This window comes from Oryx dammah, unplaced genomic scaffold (assembly GCF_014754425.2).
Source record: "Oryx dammah isolate SB20612 unplaced genomic scaffold, SCBI_Odam_1.1 HiC_scaffold_26, whole genome shotgun sequence".
Classification (NCBI taxonomy): domain Eukaryota; kingdom Metazoa; phylum Chordata; class Mammalia; order Artiodactyla; family Bovidae; genus Oryx; species Oryx dammah.
In genome coordinates this window covers 65,413,659-65,426,968 of record NW_024070210.1, presented here as the reverse complement: position 1 = coordinate 65,426,968, position 13,310 = coordinate 65,413,659, and the positions used below count along the sequence as shown (strand labels likewise).

General features: G+C 39.9%; 1 protein-coding gene across 1 annotated transcript in view; it reads left to right on the top strand.

Annotated features, from left to right (window-relative positions):
* MGA (MAX dimerization protein MGA) overlaps positions 1-13,310 on the top strand; it is a 145,991-nt gene that overhangs the window by 34,009 nt on the left and 98,672 nt on the right. The window lies entirely within an intron of this gene.

Sequence of the window (13,310 nt, the reverse complement as noted above, 5' to 3'; positions counted from 1 at the left end):
GTGTCTGTGTGTATAACTTTTTCAGCATGCATGTATGTGTGTGTTTGTGTGAAGATATATCACATCTTCTTTATTCATTCCATATTTTGGCAATTGTTAATAATGCTGCTGTGAACATGGGGGTGCGTGTTATCTTTTTGAATTTTTTTTGGATATATTCCCAGGAGTGGAATTGCTGGGTCATATGGAAGTTCTGTGTTTTTTTTTTTTTAATTATTTGAGGAACTTCCATTATCAAGTCTGTGTGTGTGTGCGTGTGTAGTTGCTCAGTCATGTACGATTCTGTGATCCCATGGACTGTATCCCGCCAGGTTCCTCTGTCCATGGGTTTTCCCAAGCAAGAATACCAGAGTGGCTTGCCATTTCCTTCTCCAGGGGATCTTCTCGACCCAGGGATTGAACCCACATCTCTTGTGTCTCCTAATTGCAAGCAGATTCTTTACCACTGCACCACCTGGGAAGCCCCTATCAAGTCTGTAGGAAAAGCTAATTTACAAGGCTATTCACTTTTCAATAATAGTTGTTTAGGGCAGTTCTTCTCATTCACAAAAATTTTAGCTCAGAAAATTACAGTAAAATTTTACCACTGCTAAGCCTACTACTTAGTGGTAGGGCAAATCAGGATATTCATTTCTATTTCTGACAAAAATTCATGAAATCAAGGATAGTAAAGTCCATGAGAGGGAAGTTAATCACTGACACTACTAGTTGAATAAAATAAGATAGAGTCAGTTATTTTCTGCAAAGTACCTTCTGATGAATAATACAGTGAATAACTGTAGACTTTAAACTTTCAAAATTTTCATAAACTTTGTAAATTTGTCCAATTAAGCCCTTTTCTGCCCACGTGTATTTTTACCCATCGGTTGTAATGCATCCTAGCAGATTCTACTTCAGGTTGCACTAAATTAGTGTTTGGGAAGTTTCTTTGAAAATATTCTTGCCTATGTGCAGATTATTCATACAGGCTCATTTTCTGACTCATCAAGAGCCAAGGAAAGCACTCAAAATCATTTGCCTTGATATTGTATGGTTGTTTTTTAATTAATGAATGAAATAGTTTTTTGTTGATGTTGAAAACAAATGTCTTCAGCTCCTTGAACTACTATTTTTGCCAAAAGGTTTGTAATCTCAAATTTATTTTCTCTAGACACATTTCTTTGACTGGTATAGTTATAAGTTGATTTAATTAACTCACCATTGAAAAGGCTTTCCTTGTGGCTAACAAATGAGCCACTCACAAGCTTATTTTGGTTCCATCCTCATTTTTATTTTTGTGAAGAAATTCAGCTGTGAAGAGATCCTCTTTTTAAGTTTTCTAATTTTTCTGATTGTGTTTTCCCATGAGTTGGAAATACTGTGATGATTGCTTATTCTGGTACTGTTGATGTATTTTGTATTCTTTACAGCTGTAGTATCATTGCATAATCAACTTAATGCTTTGTCAATCTAGTTTGATAACAAAATTATCTACACTTCATTGTATCTTAAAAGTACGATATTTGAAGCTCAGTTTTATCTCCCTGTTTTGACTTAGGATATGCACTGGGTACAACATATAGGGATAAATGTAGTGCCTGAAAAGCTGTCGTCATTATTGCGTTATTGTAATTTGTGGTGCTCTGAGCAGCATTGCAAAACCATTAGACTGCCTTATGTGATCTCTTAGAAATGCTGGAGTCTTGCATGCTGTCTTAGGGTTGTGCATACTGTCTTATAGTGTTCCTTCATGAACTTCTTAAAAGTCTATGGTCTTCTAATTAAGAAGTTGAGATCTAAGATGTTCCTGAGCTATGTTTAATTCGACATGTCCAAAATTGATGCTGTTGTCATTGCCTCTATCTCACTTTATTCTTATCCCTTTCACATATGCCTCCAAATCCAATCATCTGTCTCTTGTTTATTAATCCATTGATTCTGCAAGTATGTGAATGCCTGATTTATATTTAGCACGAGGCCTAAGTATATAATGATATACAAAGCAAACACAGTTACTCTGTTCTCTTAAAGGTTATTCAGTAGTATAGTGATTTAAAAGTGTGAACTTTGGGTTCAAATTTTGACTCCTTACTGCTTTATGACCTAGAGCAAATTACTTAACCTCTCTGTACCTCAGTTTCATCTTTGAAGTTGAGAGAATTTCTGTGTCATTAGTTATTGGAATGCTTAATAAATATTAGCTTTTATTATTTGTGGAGGAAATAGACATTATAGGATCACAAGTAAGTGATCACACATATTGATAAGTGTTATGAAGTAACAGAGCAGGATATTTTGAAAGAATTTAGAGTTGGCAGTAGGGATAGCATTGAGATAGTGGCATTTACACAGACTTGAAAGATCAATAAATGTTAACTGAGGGTTTGTGAGGACTAGAAGCATTTCAGGCAAAAAGAAAAGGTGATGCAAAGGCCTCGGAAAGGGTTTGGAGCATTTGATGAACAGAAGGTTGTGTGTCTGGAGTATGGTACATTATGGGGAGACTGACGTGAATGCAAAGATCTGTAGGTCATACTAAGGAGTTTGGATTTTATTCTGAGTGAAATGAAAAGCTAATGGAAGATCATAAATGGCAGAGTTGGCATGAACTGATTTATGTTCAGAAAGTGCCGCTTGCTGCTGTGTGGAGAATAGACTAGGGAAGAGCTAGAATGAGTGCCTAGAGATCAGTCTGTCGAAAAAAAGAAAAAAGCCATTGCAGTGGCTCAGGGAAGAACTGTTGTTATTTAGGACTAGGGTGGCAGTAGCGGAGGTGGGATGAAATGTGTGGATTTAAAGTGGTTTAGATTGAGTGCCTGTAACAACTAGGCTTCCCTAGTAGCTCAGACGGTAGGAGCATCCCCTTCAATCCAGGAGACCCGAGTTCAATCCCTGGGTCGGGAAGATCCCCTGGAGAAGGAAATCGCAACTCACTCCAGCAATCTTGCCTGGAGAATTCCATAGACAAGAGGAGCCTGGCTGGCTACAGTCCATGGGGTGGCAAAGAGTTGGACATGACTGGGTGACTAACACACACTCAAAAGTGCTAAACTGAGGGTACAATGTTGAGGTTAAAAAGGATACAATTTCTAATTTAGTTTGTGGTGGTGGTGGGATAGGGGAAGAAATAAGACAATGAAATAATTGTACAATTAAGTATAAAAATTAGAACTGTGGTAAGTTCTAGTAAGGGCAGTTACGTGGTTATTTTTGAGATCATATCATGGTCAGTAAGTCAGGGATGTTGAAACAACAGGAAAATTTGGTGATTGGCTAGACCTTTGGGCAGGTAAGGAAGAGGGCAAGTGTCAAGAATTGAGTTTCTGATGTGAGCAAGTATGTAGGTGTATATGGAGAGTAGTCTGATTAGTTTCTAGTCTTATCATCTTCCACATGGTCTTAACCAGTGGCCAGAGTAGTTTTCTTAAAACATGTGAATTTGAGTATTTCATATATCTTCTTTAATCCCTTGAATGACTTTTTTTTTTTGGTTCTCAGTTTCTTTAATAGGTCATTTTAACATTGAATAGCAACGGGCAGAATCTCACATTGTACATTTTTGTATCTTCTTTCTTATAAGATGAATTTCCACCTCTTATTTGCTAGGTAATATAAAATATGGGCCCTTTGCCTTTTCTAGACCTATAATTATGCTTCTCCATAGATCACAGACTTTTAAAATTGTAGCCATATTACAGTACTTGTGCCCCCTTAAATGTGTTCCCTCTTCTATCTTTACACAGGCTGCTTTCTGTCTGAAGTGCTATTCTTCTGTACCCACTATGCCCGCTGCTCTTTCATACCTTGTTAATTTCTTGTCATTCTTCACTTTCTCAGGAGTTCTTTTCTAACCTCCTTCGTCTGATTTTGTTGTTCAGTCACTCAGTCATGTCTGACTCTGCAACCCCATGGACTGCAGCATGCCAGGTTTTCCTGCTTTAACTATCTCCCTGAGTTTGCTCAAACTCAGTGTCCATTGAGTCGATGATGGCATCCAGCCATCTCATCCTCTGTCGGCCCCTTCTCTCCTGCCCTCAACCTTTCCCAGTATTAAGGACTTTTCCAATAAGTAAGCTCTTCGCATCAGATGGCCAAAGTATTGGAGTTTCAGCTTCAACATCAGTCCTTCCAATGAACACCCAGGACTGCTTTCCTTTAGGATTGACTGGTTTGATCTCCTTGCAGTCCAGGGAACTCTCAAGGGTCTTCTCCAGCACCACAATTTGAAGGCATACTTCTGCATTCAGCCTTCTTTACTCTCTAACTCTCACATCCATACGTGACTACTGGAAAAAGCATAGCTTTGATTTAGTTTGATTTAGCTGTCCTTCATTTGTGCTTCTATTTTCTCCCTGGACAGAAAGCCATAAAACAATAGCTTTATTTTTTGCTGTCATTATTGATTATCTGATAATTGATTGCAAGCTCTTAAGAGCAGAAATCACGTCTTGTTTTTGTGATCTGTATGTGGTGAATGCACAAAAAATGTTTGACTGGAGGAGTTAATGAATTCTATTTTATGTCAGGTACCTTTGCACAAACTATTTTCTAATTAGGATACCTTTCCTCCTTTGCTTTGTCAACTTCTAGACATCTTTTATTTAACGCTAAGTCTTCGTGATACTTCAGTGACAGTTTCTTCATTCCCTGTGCTTCTCTAGTTTTTCTTTTGTACACCTTTGATAAATGTTCGACAGTACAGAGTAGGGATCTAAATGTTTGAATGAGTGAATCATGAGCATTGTGGAGTTATAGACTGGATAAATATTTCCCCAGTGTCCAATCCATTTCTTAGGGTAGGTTATGTCTACATGGTACTAATTGTAGTTGTTTGTTGCATTGATCTTTACTTCATTATTTTACAAAGACATCCCTATCTCCAAATTTTGAATAGTTTATTGTAGTTTTCTTTACTGACTGTATAGCTGCTGCCTTTATTGTTTTTCTTTTCTTTCCCATTAATTTTATTTTTCCTTCAGGAACCAGCTCAAAAGTCCTCTCTTCTTTGTAACCTTTTAGAATCCCTAGACTGTGTGCATTCCTATGGTGTTCCTAGAAGTATTTTTCCAAACTGCCAACAATAACTTTCCAATATTATTATCCTGTCTTTTCATCTAGAACTCAAGGGGACTTACTTTTATTCATTCTCCTATCCCTGGTTCAGTGCCTTGCACATAGTTGGTGCTTAACACATATTTCTTAACCGATTATATTCTTATTAGAGAATGTTGGTTGGAAATAATCCTGGGATGAAAAATATCAGCTCTGTGTAATCTCTACAATCTGTATATAGATAATTTGGATAATATACTGTATTCAGCTTGCTTGAATAATCTTTATATTCTGTATTTCAATACATCCTTTTTCCTTTCATTTAATAGGCATTCCCTGCCCTCCAGTGGTTAGATCATAGCTAACATTTTTAGTAAGGGTAAAGATTATACAATCCTTTTTCAATGTTTCTTTTAAAGTTATATTTAAAATCTCAGGTTTACTTCTCAGATAAACAAGTTTCTTTTTTAACCCCACTGTTTTTTCCTTGGATCATCGAAAAAGCAAGAGAGTTCCAGAAAAACATCTATTTCTGCTTTATTGACTATGCCAAAGCCTTTTGACTGTGTGGATCACACTAAACTGGAAAATTCTGAAAGAGATGGGAATACCACACTACCTGACTTGCCTCTTGAGAAATCTGTATGCAGGTCAGGAAGCAACAGTTAGAACTGGACATGGAACAACAGACTGGTTTCAAATAGGAAAGGAGTACATCAAGGCTGTATATTGTCACCCTGCTTATTTAACTTATATGCAGGGTACATCATGAGAAACGCTGGGCTGGATGAAGCACAAGCTGGAATCAAGATTGTTGGGAGAAACATCAATAACTTCAGATATGCAGATGACACCACCCTTATGGCAGAAAGTGAAGAACTAAAGATCCTCTTGATGAAAGTGAAAGAGGAGAGTGAAAGAGTTGGCTTAAAGCTCAACATTCAGAAAACTAAGATCATGGCATCTAGTTCCATCACTTCATGGCAGATAGATGGGGAAACAGTGTCAGACTTTATTTTTTTTGGCTCCCAAATCATTGCAGATGGTGACTGCAGCCATGAAATTAAAAGACACTTACTCCTTGGAAGGAAAGTTATGATCAACTAGACAGCATATTAAAAAGCAGAGACATTACTTTGCTGACAAAGGTCTGTCTAGTCAAAGCTGTGGTTTTTCCAGTAGTCATGGATGTGAGAGTTGGACTGTGAAGAAAGCTAAGTGCTGAAGAACTGATGCTTTTGAACTGTGGTGTTGGAGAAGACTCTTGAGAGTACCTTAGACTGCAAGGAGATCCAGCCAGTCCATTCTGAAGGAGATCAGTCCTGGGTGTTCATTGGAAGGACTAATGTTGAAGCTGAAACTCCAATTCTTTGGTCACTGATGCGAAGAACTGACTCATTTGAAAAGACCCTGATGCTGGGAAAGATTGAGGGCAGGAGGAGAAGGGGACGACAGAGGATGAGATGGTTGGATGGCCTTACCGACTCAATGGACATGGGTTTGGGTGGACTCCGGGAGTTGGGGATGGACAGGGAGGCCTGGCATGCAGCGGTCCATGTGGTCGCAGAGAGTCGGACATGACTGAGCGACTGAACTCTTTTTCCCTTATGTCTGATATGCTTGAAGCGTAGCTTGACCTACCTCTTCTTTTGTTTCCATGAGCCACTATGTATCCCACAGTGTTTCTGAAATTAAGTATGCATTGATTGAGTGGGTGGCTCACCCAGTCTGACCTTGGTGCTTGGTTTCACTGCATTGTTCTCACATACCTCTATCAAGGGTGTAGGATCTTGCCACAGTGGTAAAGGTATCTTGTTTTCAGTAATACTCTCTGCCCCCCACTAACCCACACACTCAGAGTAGCCTGCTAATCATGTGCCTGTCCTTTAGTCTGGATTGGGGTATCTCTTGGCTCTAACATCCTCTTCCCTTCCACTGTTTCTGATGAGGAAAGGCTGACTCTTGACTTCTTGGCAAGGTGATTTATTACCCTGTCCCAGGCCTCTTATGTTATTTTTTTCCCCAGAAGACCAAATCTTAGCTATCCAGGGAGCTTGTTATATGGCTAGAAATCGCAATGGCACCCCACTTCAGTACTCTTGCCTGGAAAATCCCATGGACGGAGGAGCCTGGTAGGCTGCAGTCCATGGGGTCGTTAAGAGTTGGACACGACTGAGCAACTTCACTTTCACTTTTCACTTTCCCGCATTGGAGAAGGAAATGGCAATCCACTCCAGTGTTCTTGCCTGGAGAATCCCAGGGGCAGGGGAGCCTGGTGTGCTGCCGTCTCTGGGGTTGCAGAGTTGGACAGGACTGAAGCGACTTAGCAGCAGCAGCAGTCATTTCTAAACACCTGCTGCAAATTTTCAGTGGTATATCATGAAATAAGGACAGTGGAGTACATTTTTCTTCTATCTAAATGTCTTAAAAATAAATGACTATTATTCATCATGAGATATGGTCTCCTTGATTTTTCGTCTTAAAATACCCATTATTTTGGAAATTCCCTGGCGGTCCAGTGGTTAGGACTCTGCACTTCCATTACAGGAAGCCCAGGTTTAATCACTGGTTGGGAAACTAAGATCCCACAAGTCATGAGGAGTGGCCCCCCCAAAAATAAAAAACTCCATTCTGTAAGAAAGAATGGTAATAGTAGGTGGTATACTTTGTATGAAAAAAATCTGCTCACCTTGTGATGGTCATTTAAATCTTTTGAGGAAATTTTACTGTTTTGTGGTGTACTAGTAGTCTCGGACACAGAAGGCGATGGCAGCCCACTCCAGTGCTCTTGCCTGGAAAATCCCATGGATGGAGGAGCCTGGTTGGCTGCAGTCCATGGGGTCGGGAAGAGTAGGACACGACTGAGCAACTTCACTTTCACTTTTCACTTTCCCCGCACTGGAGAAGGAAATGGCAACCCATTCCAGTGTTCTTGCCTGGAGAATCCCAGGGGCGGGGGAGCCTGGTGGGCTGCCGTCTATGGGGTCACACAGAGTCGGACACGACTGAAGTGACTTAGCAGCAGCAGTAGTCTCGGAACCACTATGTTGATCACCACAGCTCAGTTCCATGAGGCAGTGGTGCCCTTCTTGCAAAGTAAGCATGATTTCTTTCATATGCATTTGCAGACAAATTTTCAGTGTATTTTTCTGTCATAGATTTCTTGATTTTTGCTTGATTCCAGTCTTGCAGTTTACTGTCTCTCAGCCATCTTCTTTCGCCAGTAGTTCTAGTTTTTGTTTTTATATGCTCCCATGTGTGTTTTAAATCCCTGTGCTGCTCTAGGCTATAAACTTTTTCCTGTTCTTCTTTTTATGCTTTTCGGGATAAGATGTTTCTTCTGAGGGCTCAATACTATATTAAAAATATTTATTGTTTACTTTTCTTTTAGACCTATTCTGTTTTTGCTTTGTAATCCTTCTGAAACTAGCTTTCTGAACTTCATTTATTTTACTGATTTCTGACATCTCCCTCTTTAAATATTACTAAAACAAATTCACTGTTATCCTTTCATCTTGAAGATACTTACTGATTTTTTTTTGGTATATGCAGATGGCAGTCTCTGTTATGACTTGTTGCTTTTGTTACCAGATGGTAAATTATGGAATCACGGAATTTCTCCCAGTGCAAAGAATCTGCTTGCCTTTGTTGATTTCCTAGGTAATAGTCAGTTAAAAGTCACGCATGAAAGGTGGTCAACAACTAGTTGGATTTTCCTTGAAAACTGTTCTTACCTCTTGAAGCATCTGCCCTGTCAACAATATTTATCCATTCCTCTCAGGAAAAATAAATTTAAGAGTCAGTGGTACTACAACTACAACTGTACACTTTTGGAAAATGTTGGCCAAAGTAGGATGTTTGTTTGTTACTATTAATGTGAATATGGTTTAAAGTAGTATGATCCTGTTTTCCAAATCCCAAATTTTTGCACAGTAATTCAATATTTGATATTTAGACTTGCCTGGAAAACTGGGACCTATAGTTTCATGTTCATTTGTTCAACAAATATGTGTCTGCTCTGTTCCAGGGATTGCGCTAGGCACTAGAATAAAGCAAACAGTCTAGTGGGCAAAACATTCATTAATGCATAATTTTAAAAATAATTACAGTTGTGGCAGATGTTGTAAGAAATACATGGTACTGTGAGAGCACAAAACAGGGAGACATCTGATACTGAGGGTTAAGGAAAGTTTCTAGAAGAAGTGACATTTAAATCTAGGCATGAAGGATAAGTAAGTTAGGTTTGAGGTATCTGAAAAGATCTTAGGCAAAGGATGAGAAATATGATTGTGCAGGCTTAAGATATGGGGCAGCAAGAGGAAATAGTGTTTCTTCATGAACATTGATAACATTCCACCACATTTGTTTCTTTTCCATTCTTACTTTTATTAATAGATATTAACAGATATTTCTAAAATATGCTTTTAATCATATACTATACTGATTAAGAAAGTTACATTTTTTAAGAGTTTTTTTGATGTGGACCATTTTTTTAAAGTATTTATTGAATTTGTTACAATACTGGTTCTACTTTCTGTTTTTGGTTTTGGCTGTGAGGCATGTGGGATCTTAGCTCCCTGACTGGGGATCAAACCTGCACCCCCTGAATTGGAAGGCATTGTCTTAACCACTGGACCACCAGGGAAGTCCCTGATTAAGAAACTTTTAAAGTTATTCGTTGGATAGATTATTAGAGCTGCTCCAGGGCAGGAGTCCTGCCACTTTTAAGTTATACATATTGAGCCAGTTGTACTTTTTTTAGTTGCAATAATAAATAGTAGGCAAAGATGGAGTTGTATATAAGTTGATATGATCCCTTCTTTTTTTCTGCCTAGCACATAAGTTTTTAGTGAAACATGGCTAGTAAAAGTTGTTGTTGTTTTTCGTTAAAAAAAACAAGCCACTTTTGTGACCTAGTCTGTATGCAGCTCATATTCTAAGAATGGTCTTTATTGTATTAAGATATTGTACTGTTCATGGGGTTCTCGAGGCAAGAATAGACCTTGGAAAAGACCCTGCTCCTGGGAAGGACTGAGGGCAGGAGAAGAAGAGGGGACAAGAGAGGATGAGATGGTTGGATGACATCACTGATTCAATGGACATGAGTTTGAGCAAACTCCGGGAGATGGTGAAGGATAGGGAAGCCTGGCGTGGTGCAGTCCATGGGGTCGCAAAGAGTTGGATGCGACTTAGCAACTGAACAACAACAACAACAAGAGAGTATAAATGGGATAGTAACCCAGGAGTTATGAGGGGTGGTGCTGGTCTCATCTGAAGAGTGTCATCATTTTCTCTTTTAGTCATTTGAGGGAGGCATGTCTTCAGTAGAAACTGGAACTGAGAAGGTGGGATCTGAATAAACTGGATAAGGAGTATAGTTTGTCTTGCTGGTGGATTCTGATGGATTCTGTTTAAGTTGTGCCAACTCTTTGGAGTTCTAGTGGAGACATCTTAACAGTACATGAGGTGCCTGTCTTCTCTCCTCAGCATATACAAGGCACTCAAATATTTGTTGAGTAGGAAAAATGTTCATGTACATTGATAGGGTTTATGTGTTTATAAAGAATCTTGGTTCAAAACTGTACTTTTTAGCCAGATTTAGCATGCATTCTCTATCCCTACCCCCTTAATATTTAGTAAAATCTCTTGGAAAGCCCAGCAAAGGAAATCCAAAGGAAAGTCTCAGGCTGAATGAATAAAGTCAGTTTAGAGCTCATTTCTCTAACTGAAATGAGAGAATTCCAATAGAAAGGAGCAGGATCTCCTGGCACTTGAAGCTCGGCCCCAATGATTCAATCACTCGGTCCCAGTGATTTAAGTGGATTCAACTTAAACAGAATCCACCAGCAAACCGATGTCATGTGGAAACTCCTAGAATATTCCAGAACTGGGCAGAGACGTAGTCACTGAGTCCTCTTCAACTGAACCACTGAGGTCTGCCTGTGAAACTCACAAGCATCAATTCTTGCAGTTAGTTTGGAATTTTAAAAAGTTGGATTACATAAGCCTTTTAAAGGAAGTCATTCGTATATATGCAAAGAATACACCCAAGGATCCCAGTCTGAGAAACACTGCATTTAACACTGAATGTAAACATGGAGGTTACTTGAAGAAGCCAAAACAAAAAAGTGGTTACTTGGTACCAGCATATGATATGATATTGGGCTTCCCTCGTAGCTCATTTGCTAAAGAATCTGCCTGCAGTGCAGGAGACCTGGGTTTGATCCCTGAGTTGGGAAGATCCTCTGGAGAAGGAAATGGCAACCCATTCCAGTATTCTTGCCTGGAGAATCCTACGGAAAGAGGAGCCTGGTAGGCTACAGTCCATGGGGTTACAGAAGTCAGACATGACATAGTGACTAGAGAGAGAGAGAGGGAGAGAGAGAGGGAGAGAGAATGATGTTAAATCAAAAATAGGCCACTAAAATGGTGTGGCAATGTTATTTTTAGGTTACCTATTAAAACATTTTAATAAGATCTCAGATTCTTGATAATACATCTCTAGCTCTTTACTGAAGTCGCTCAGTCGTGTCCGACTCTTTGCGATTCCATGGACTGTAGCCTACCAGGCTCCTCAGTCCATGGAATTTTCCAGGCAAGAGTACTGGAGTGGGTTGCCCTTTCCTTCTCCAGGGGATCTTCCCAACCCAGGGATTGAACCCGGATCTCCTGCACTGCAGGCAGACGCAGATGCTTTACCGTCTGAGCCACCAGCTAGCTCTTTATAGGTTAGGCAGATTCCACTCTGAAAAAATACAAGTAGTTTACCTCTCCCACAGGAGATCCAGTTCTGAATCTTGAAATTTTTTAAGTGCCTGGCATTTCATAATGTTTTTTTGGTGTAGGGAGAGAGAAGCAAAAGAAAAACTCCATTCTCCCTCACCACCAAGGTGTCCTCACAGATTCTCCAATGTTAACTTGTTCTTTTGGGGATGCATCTCTGGCTAGACATGGTTGTTAACCTGTCATCATTCATTTAGACTTTAGGATTAGATGCTTAAATAATAAGTCAACACAAATTTTATTTTTGCTTCAGAAAGTGGAAATTTTATGAGGAAACCTTAGACTTTTGAGAGGAAGGCATTCTTGGATGAGGTGGGAGATTCTGAAAAGGCAGCTTCCAGGAAAGAGGTTCTTGGGGTCAGGGAAGAGGAGGAAGGTGTGGAAAACTTACTTTTCAGTTTTGCCTAGGATCTTGCGTATTATTATTTTGTTGCACTGGTAATGCTGTGGTTGACAGTGCTTGAATGGGAGGCTTCAGAGCAAGCAACTTCAGAAGTCCGTCAATGTTAGCCTGCATGTTTTCCATTCCATACTGATTTCAGCAGTTTCTCCTCATGGTGTGGCGTGTCCTCTCAGGAAGAGCAGAAGGAAGAGAAAGAAGACCCTTCCTAATATGCCTGGAGTCCAGCACAGATTAATAAGTCTTGTTGGATAAGCCTCTTCCTCTTGGCTCTCTTCTTGTAATCGCCTCTTTCTCCTTCACAGTGTTTTATATTAAGTCACCTAGCCGGTAATAGGTTCTCAGTATTTGCCAATTCTTCTGATTGACAGGAAAGCGGAAACGGGGACCACAGTCTATGCTCTCTTACTTCCTACTTCTCTTTTGCCTCTTTTCTCCCACTTTAAAAGACTGTCTTTTTAGTGGATGTTAGCAGAGAAGAAAGAATGGCTGGTAAGGGGTAGGGAAGAAGAAATTTTTGATACTTGTTTGGGAGAAATACCATACCATCAAGTTAATTCAGCAGTTGCTTGACACATCATACTTTTTTTGTTTGTACCTCATAGCTTAAATATCTCGAACAAACAAAAATTAAAAACGCAGGATCGGGATATTAACCTTGGATAATACTCTCTATCGTGCAAAATTCTCATTTCACGTTTTACTGTTTTTTATCGACATCTTTATATCAGGTGAGCTAGTAGCAATTCTTCTTCCCTTCTCACTTGGCACTGAGGTTTTCGGACTCCTCCCTACTTTACTAGTGGTCTTCGGTCGTGGAAGTTGCTAATTGATCACCCGTCTCACAGGATCTTTTCTTCAAGGTTTCCCGACGTCGTGGCCCTCTCCAAGACCACAGCACACTGGGGAGGAAGATCTCAGATTCTTTTGATGGGCTAGTAAAGCCTCGGAGGCTGCGGAATCTCGCGTGGGTGGGGCTGGGCGCAGCAGGGGCGGGGCCAGCTAAGAGCCCAAGGGAAAAGGTGGCAGGCACAGATGAGAAAGCCCGCGGGCAAAGGTTTCACAGTTTTCACGAAGGCTTCGTGTGCGAGGCTGA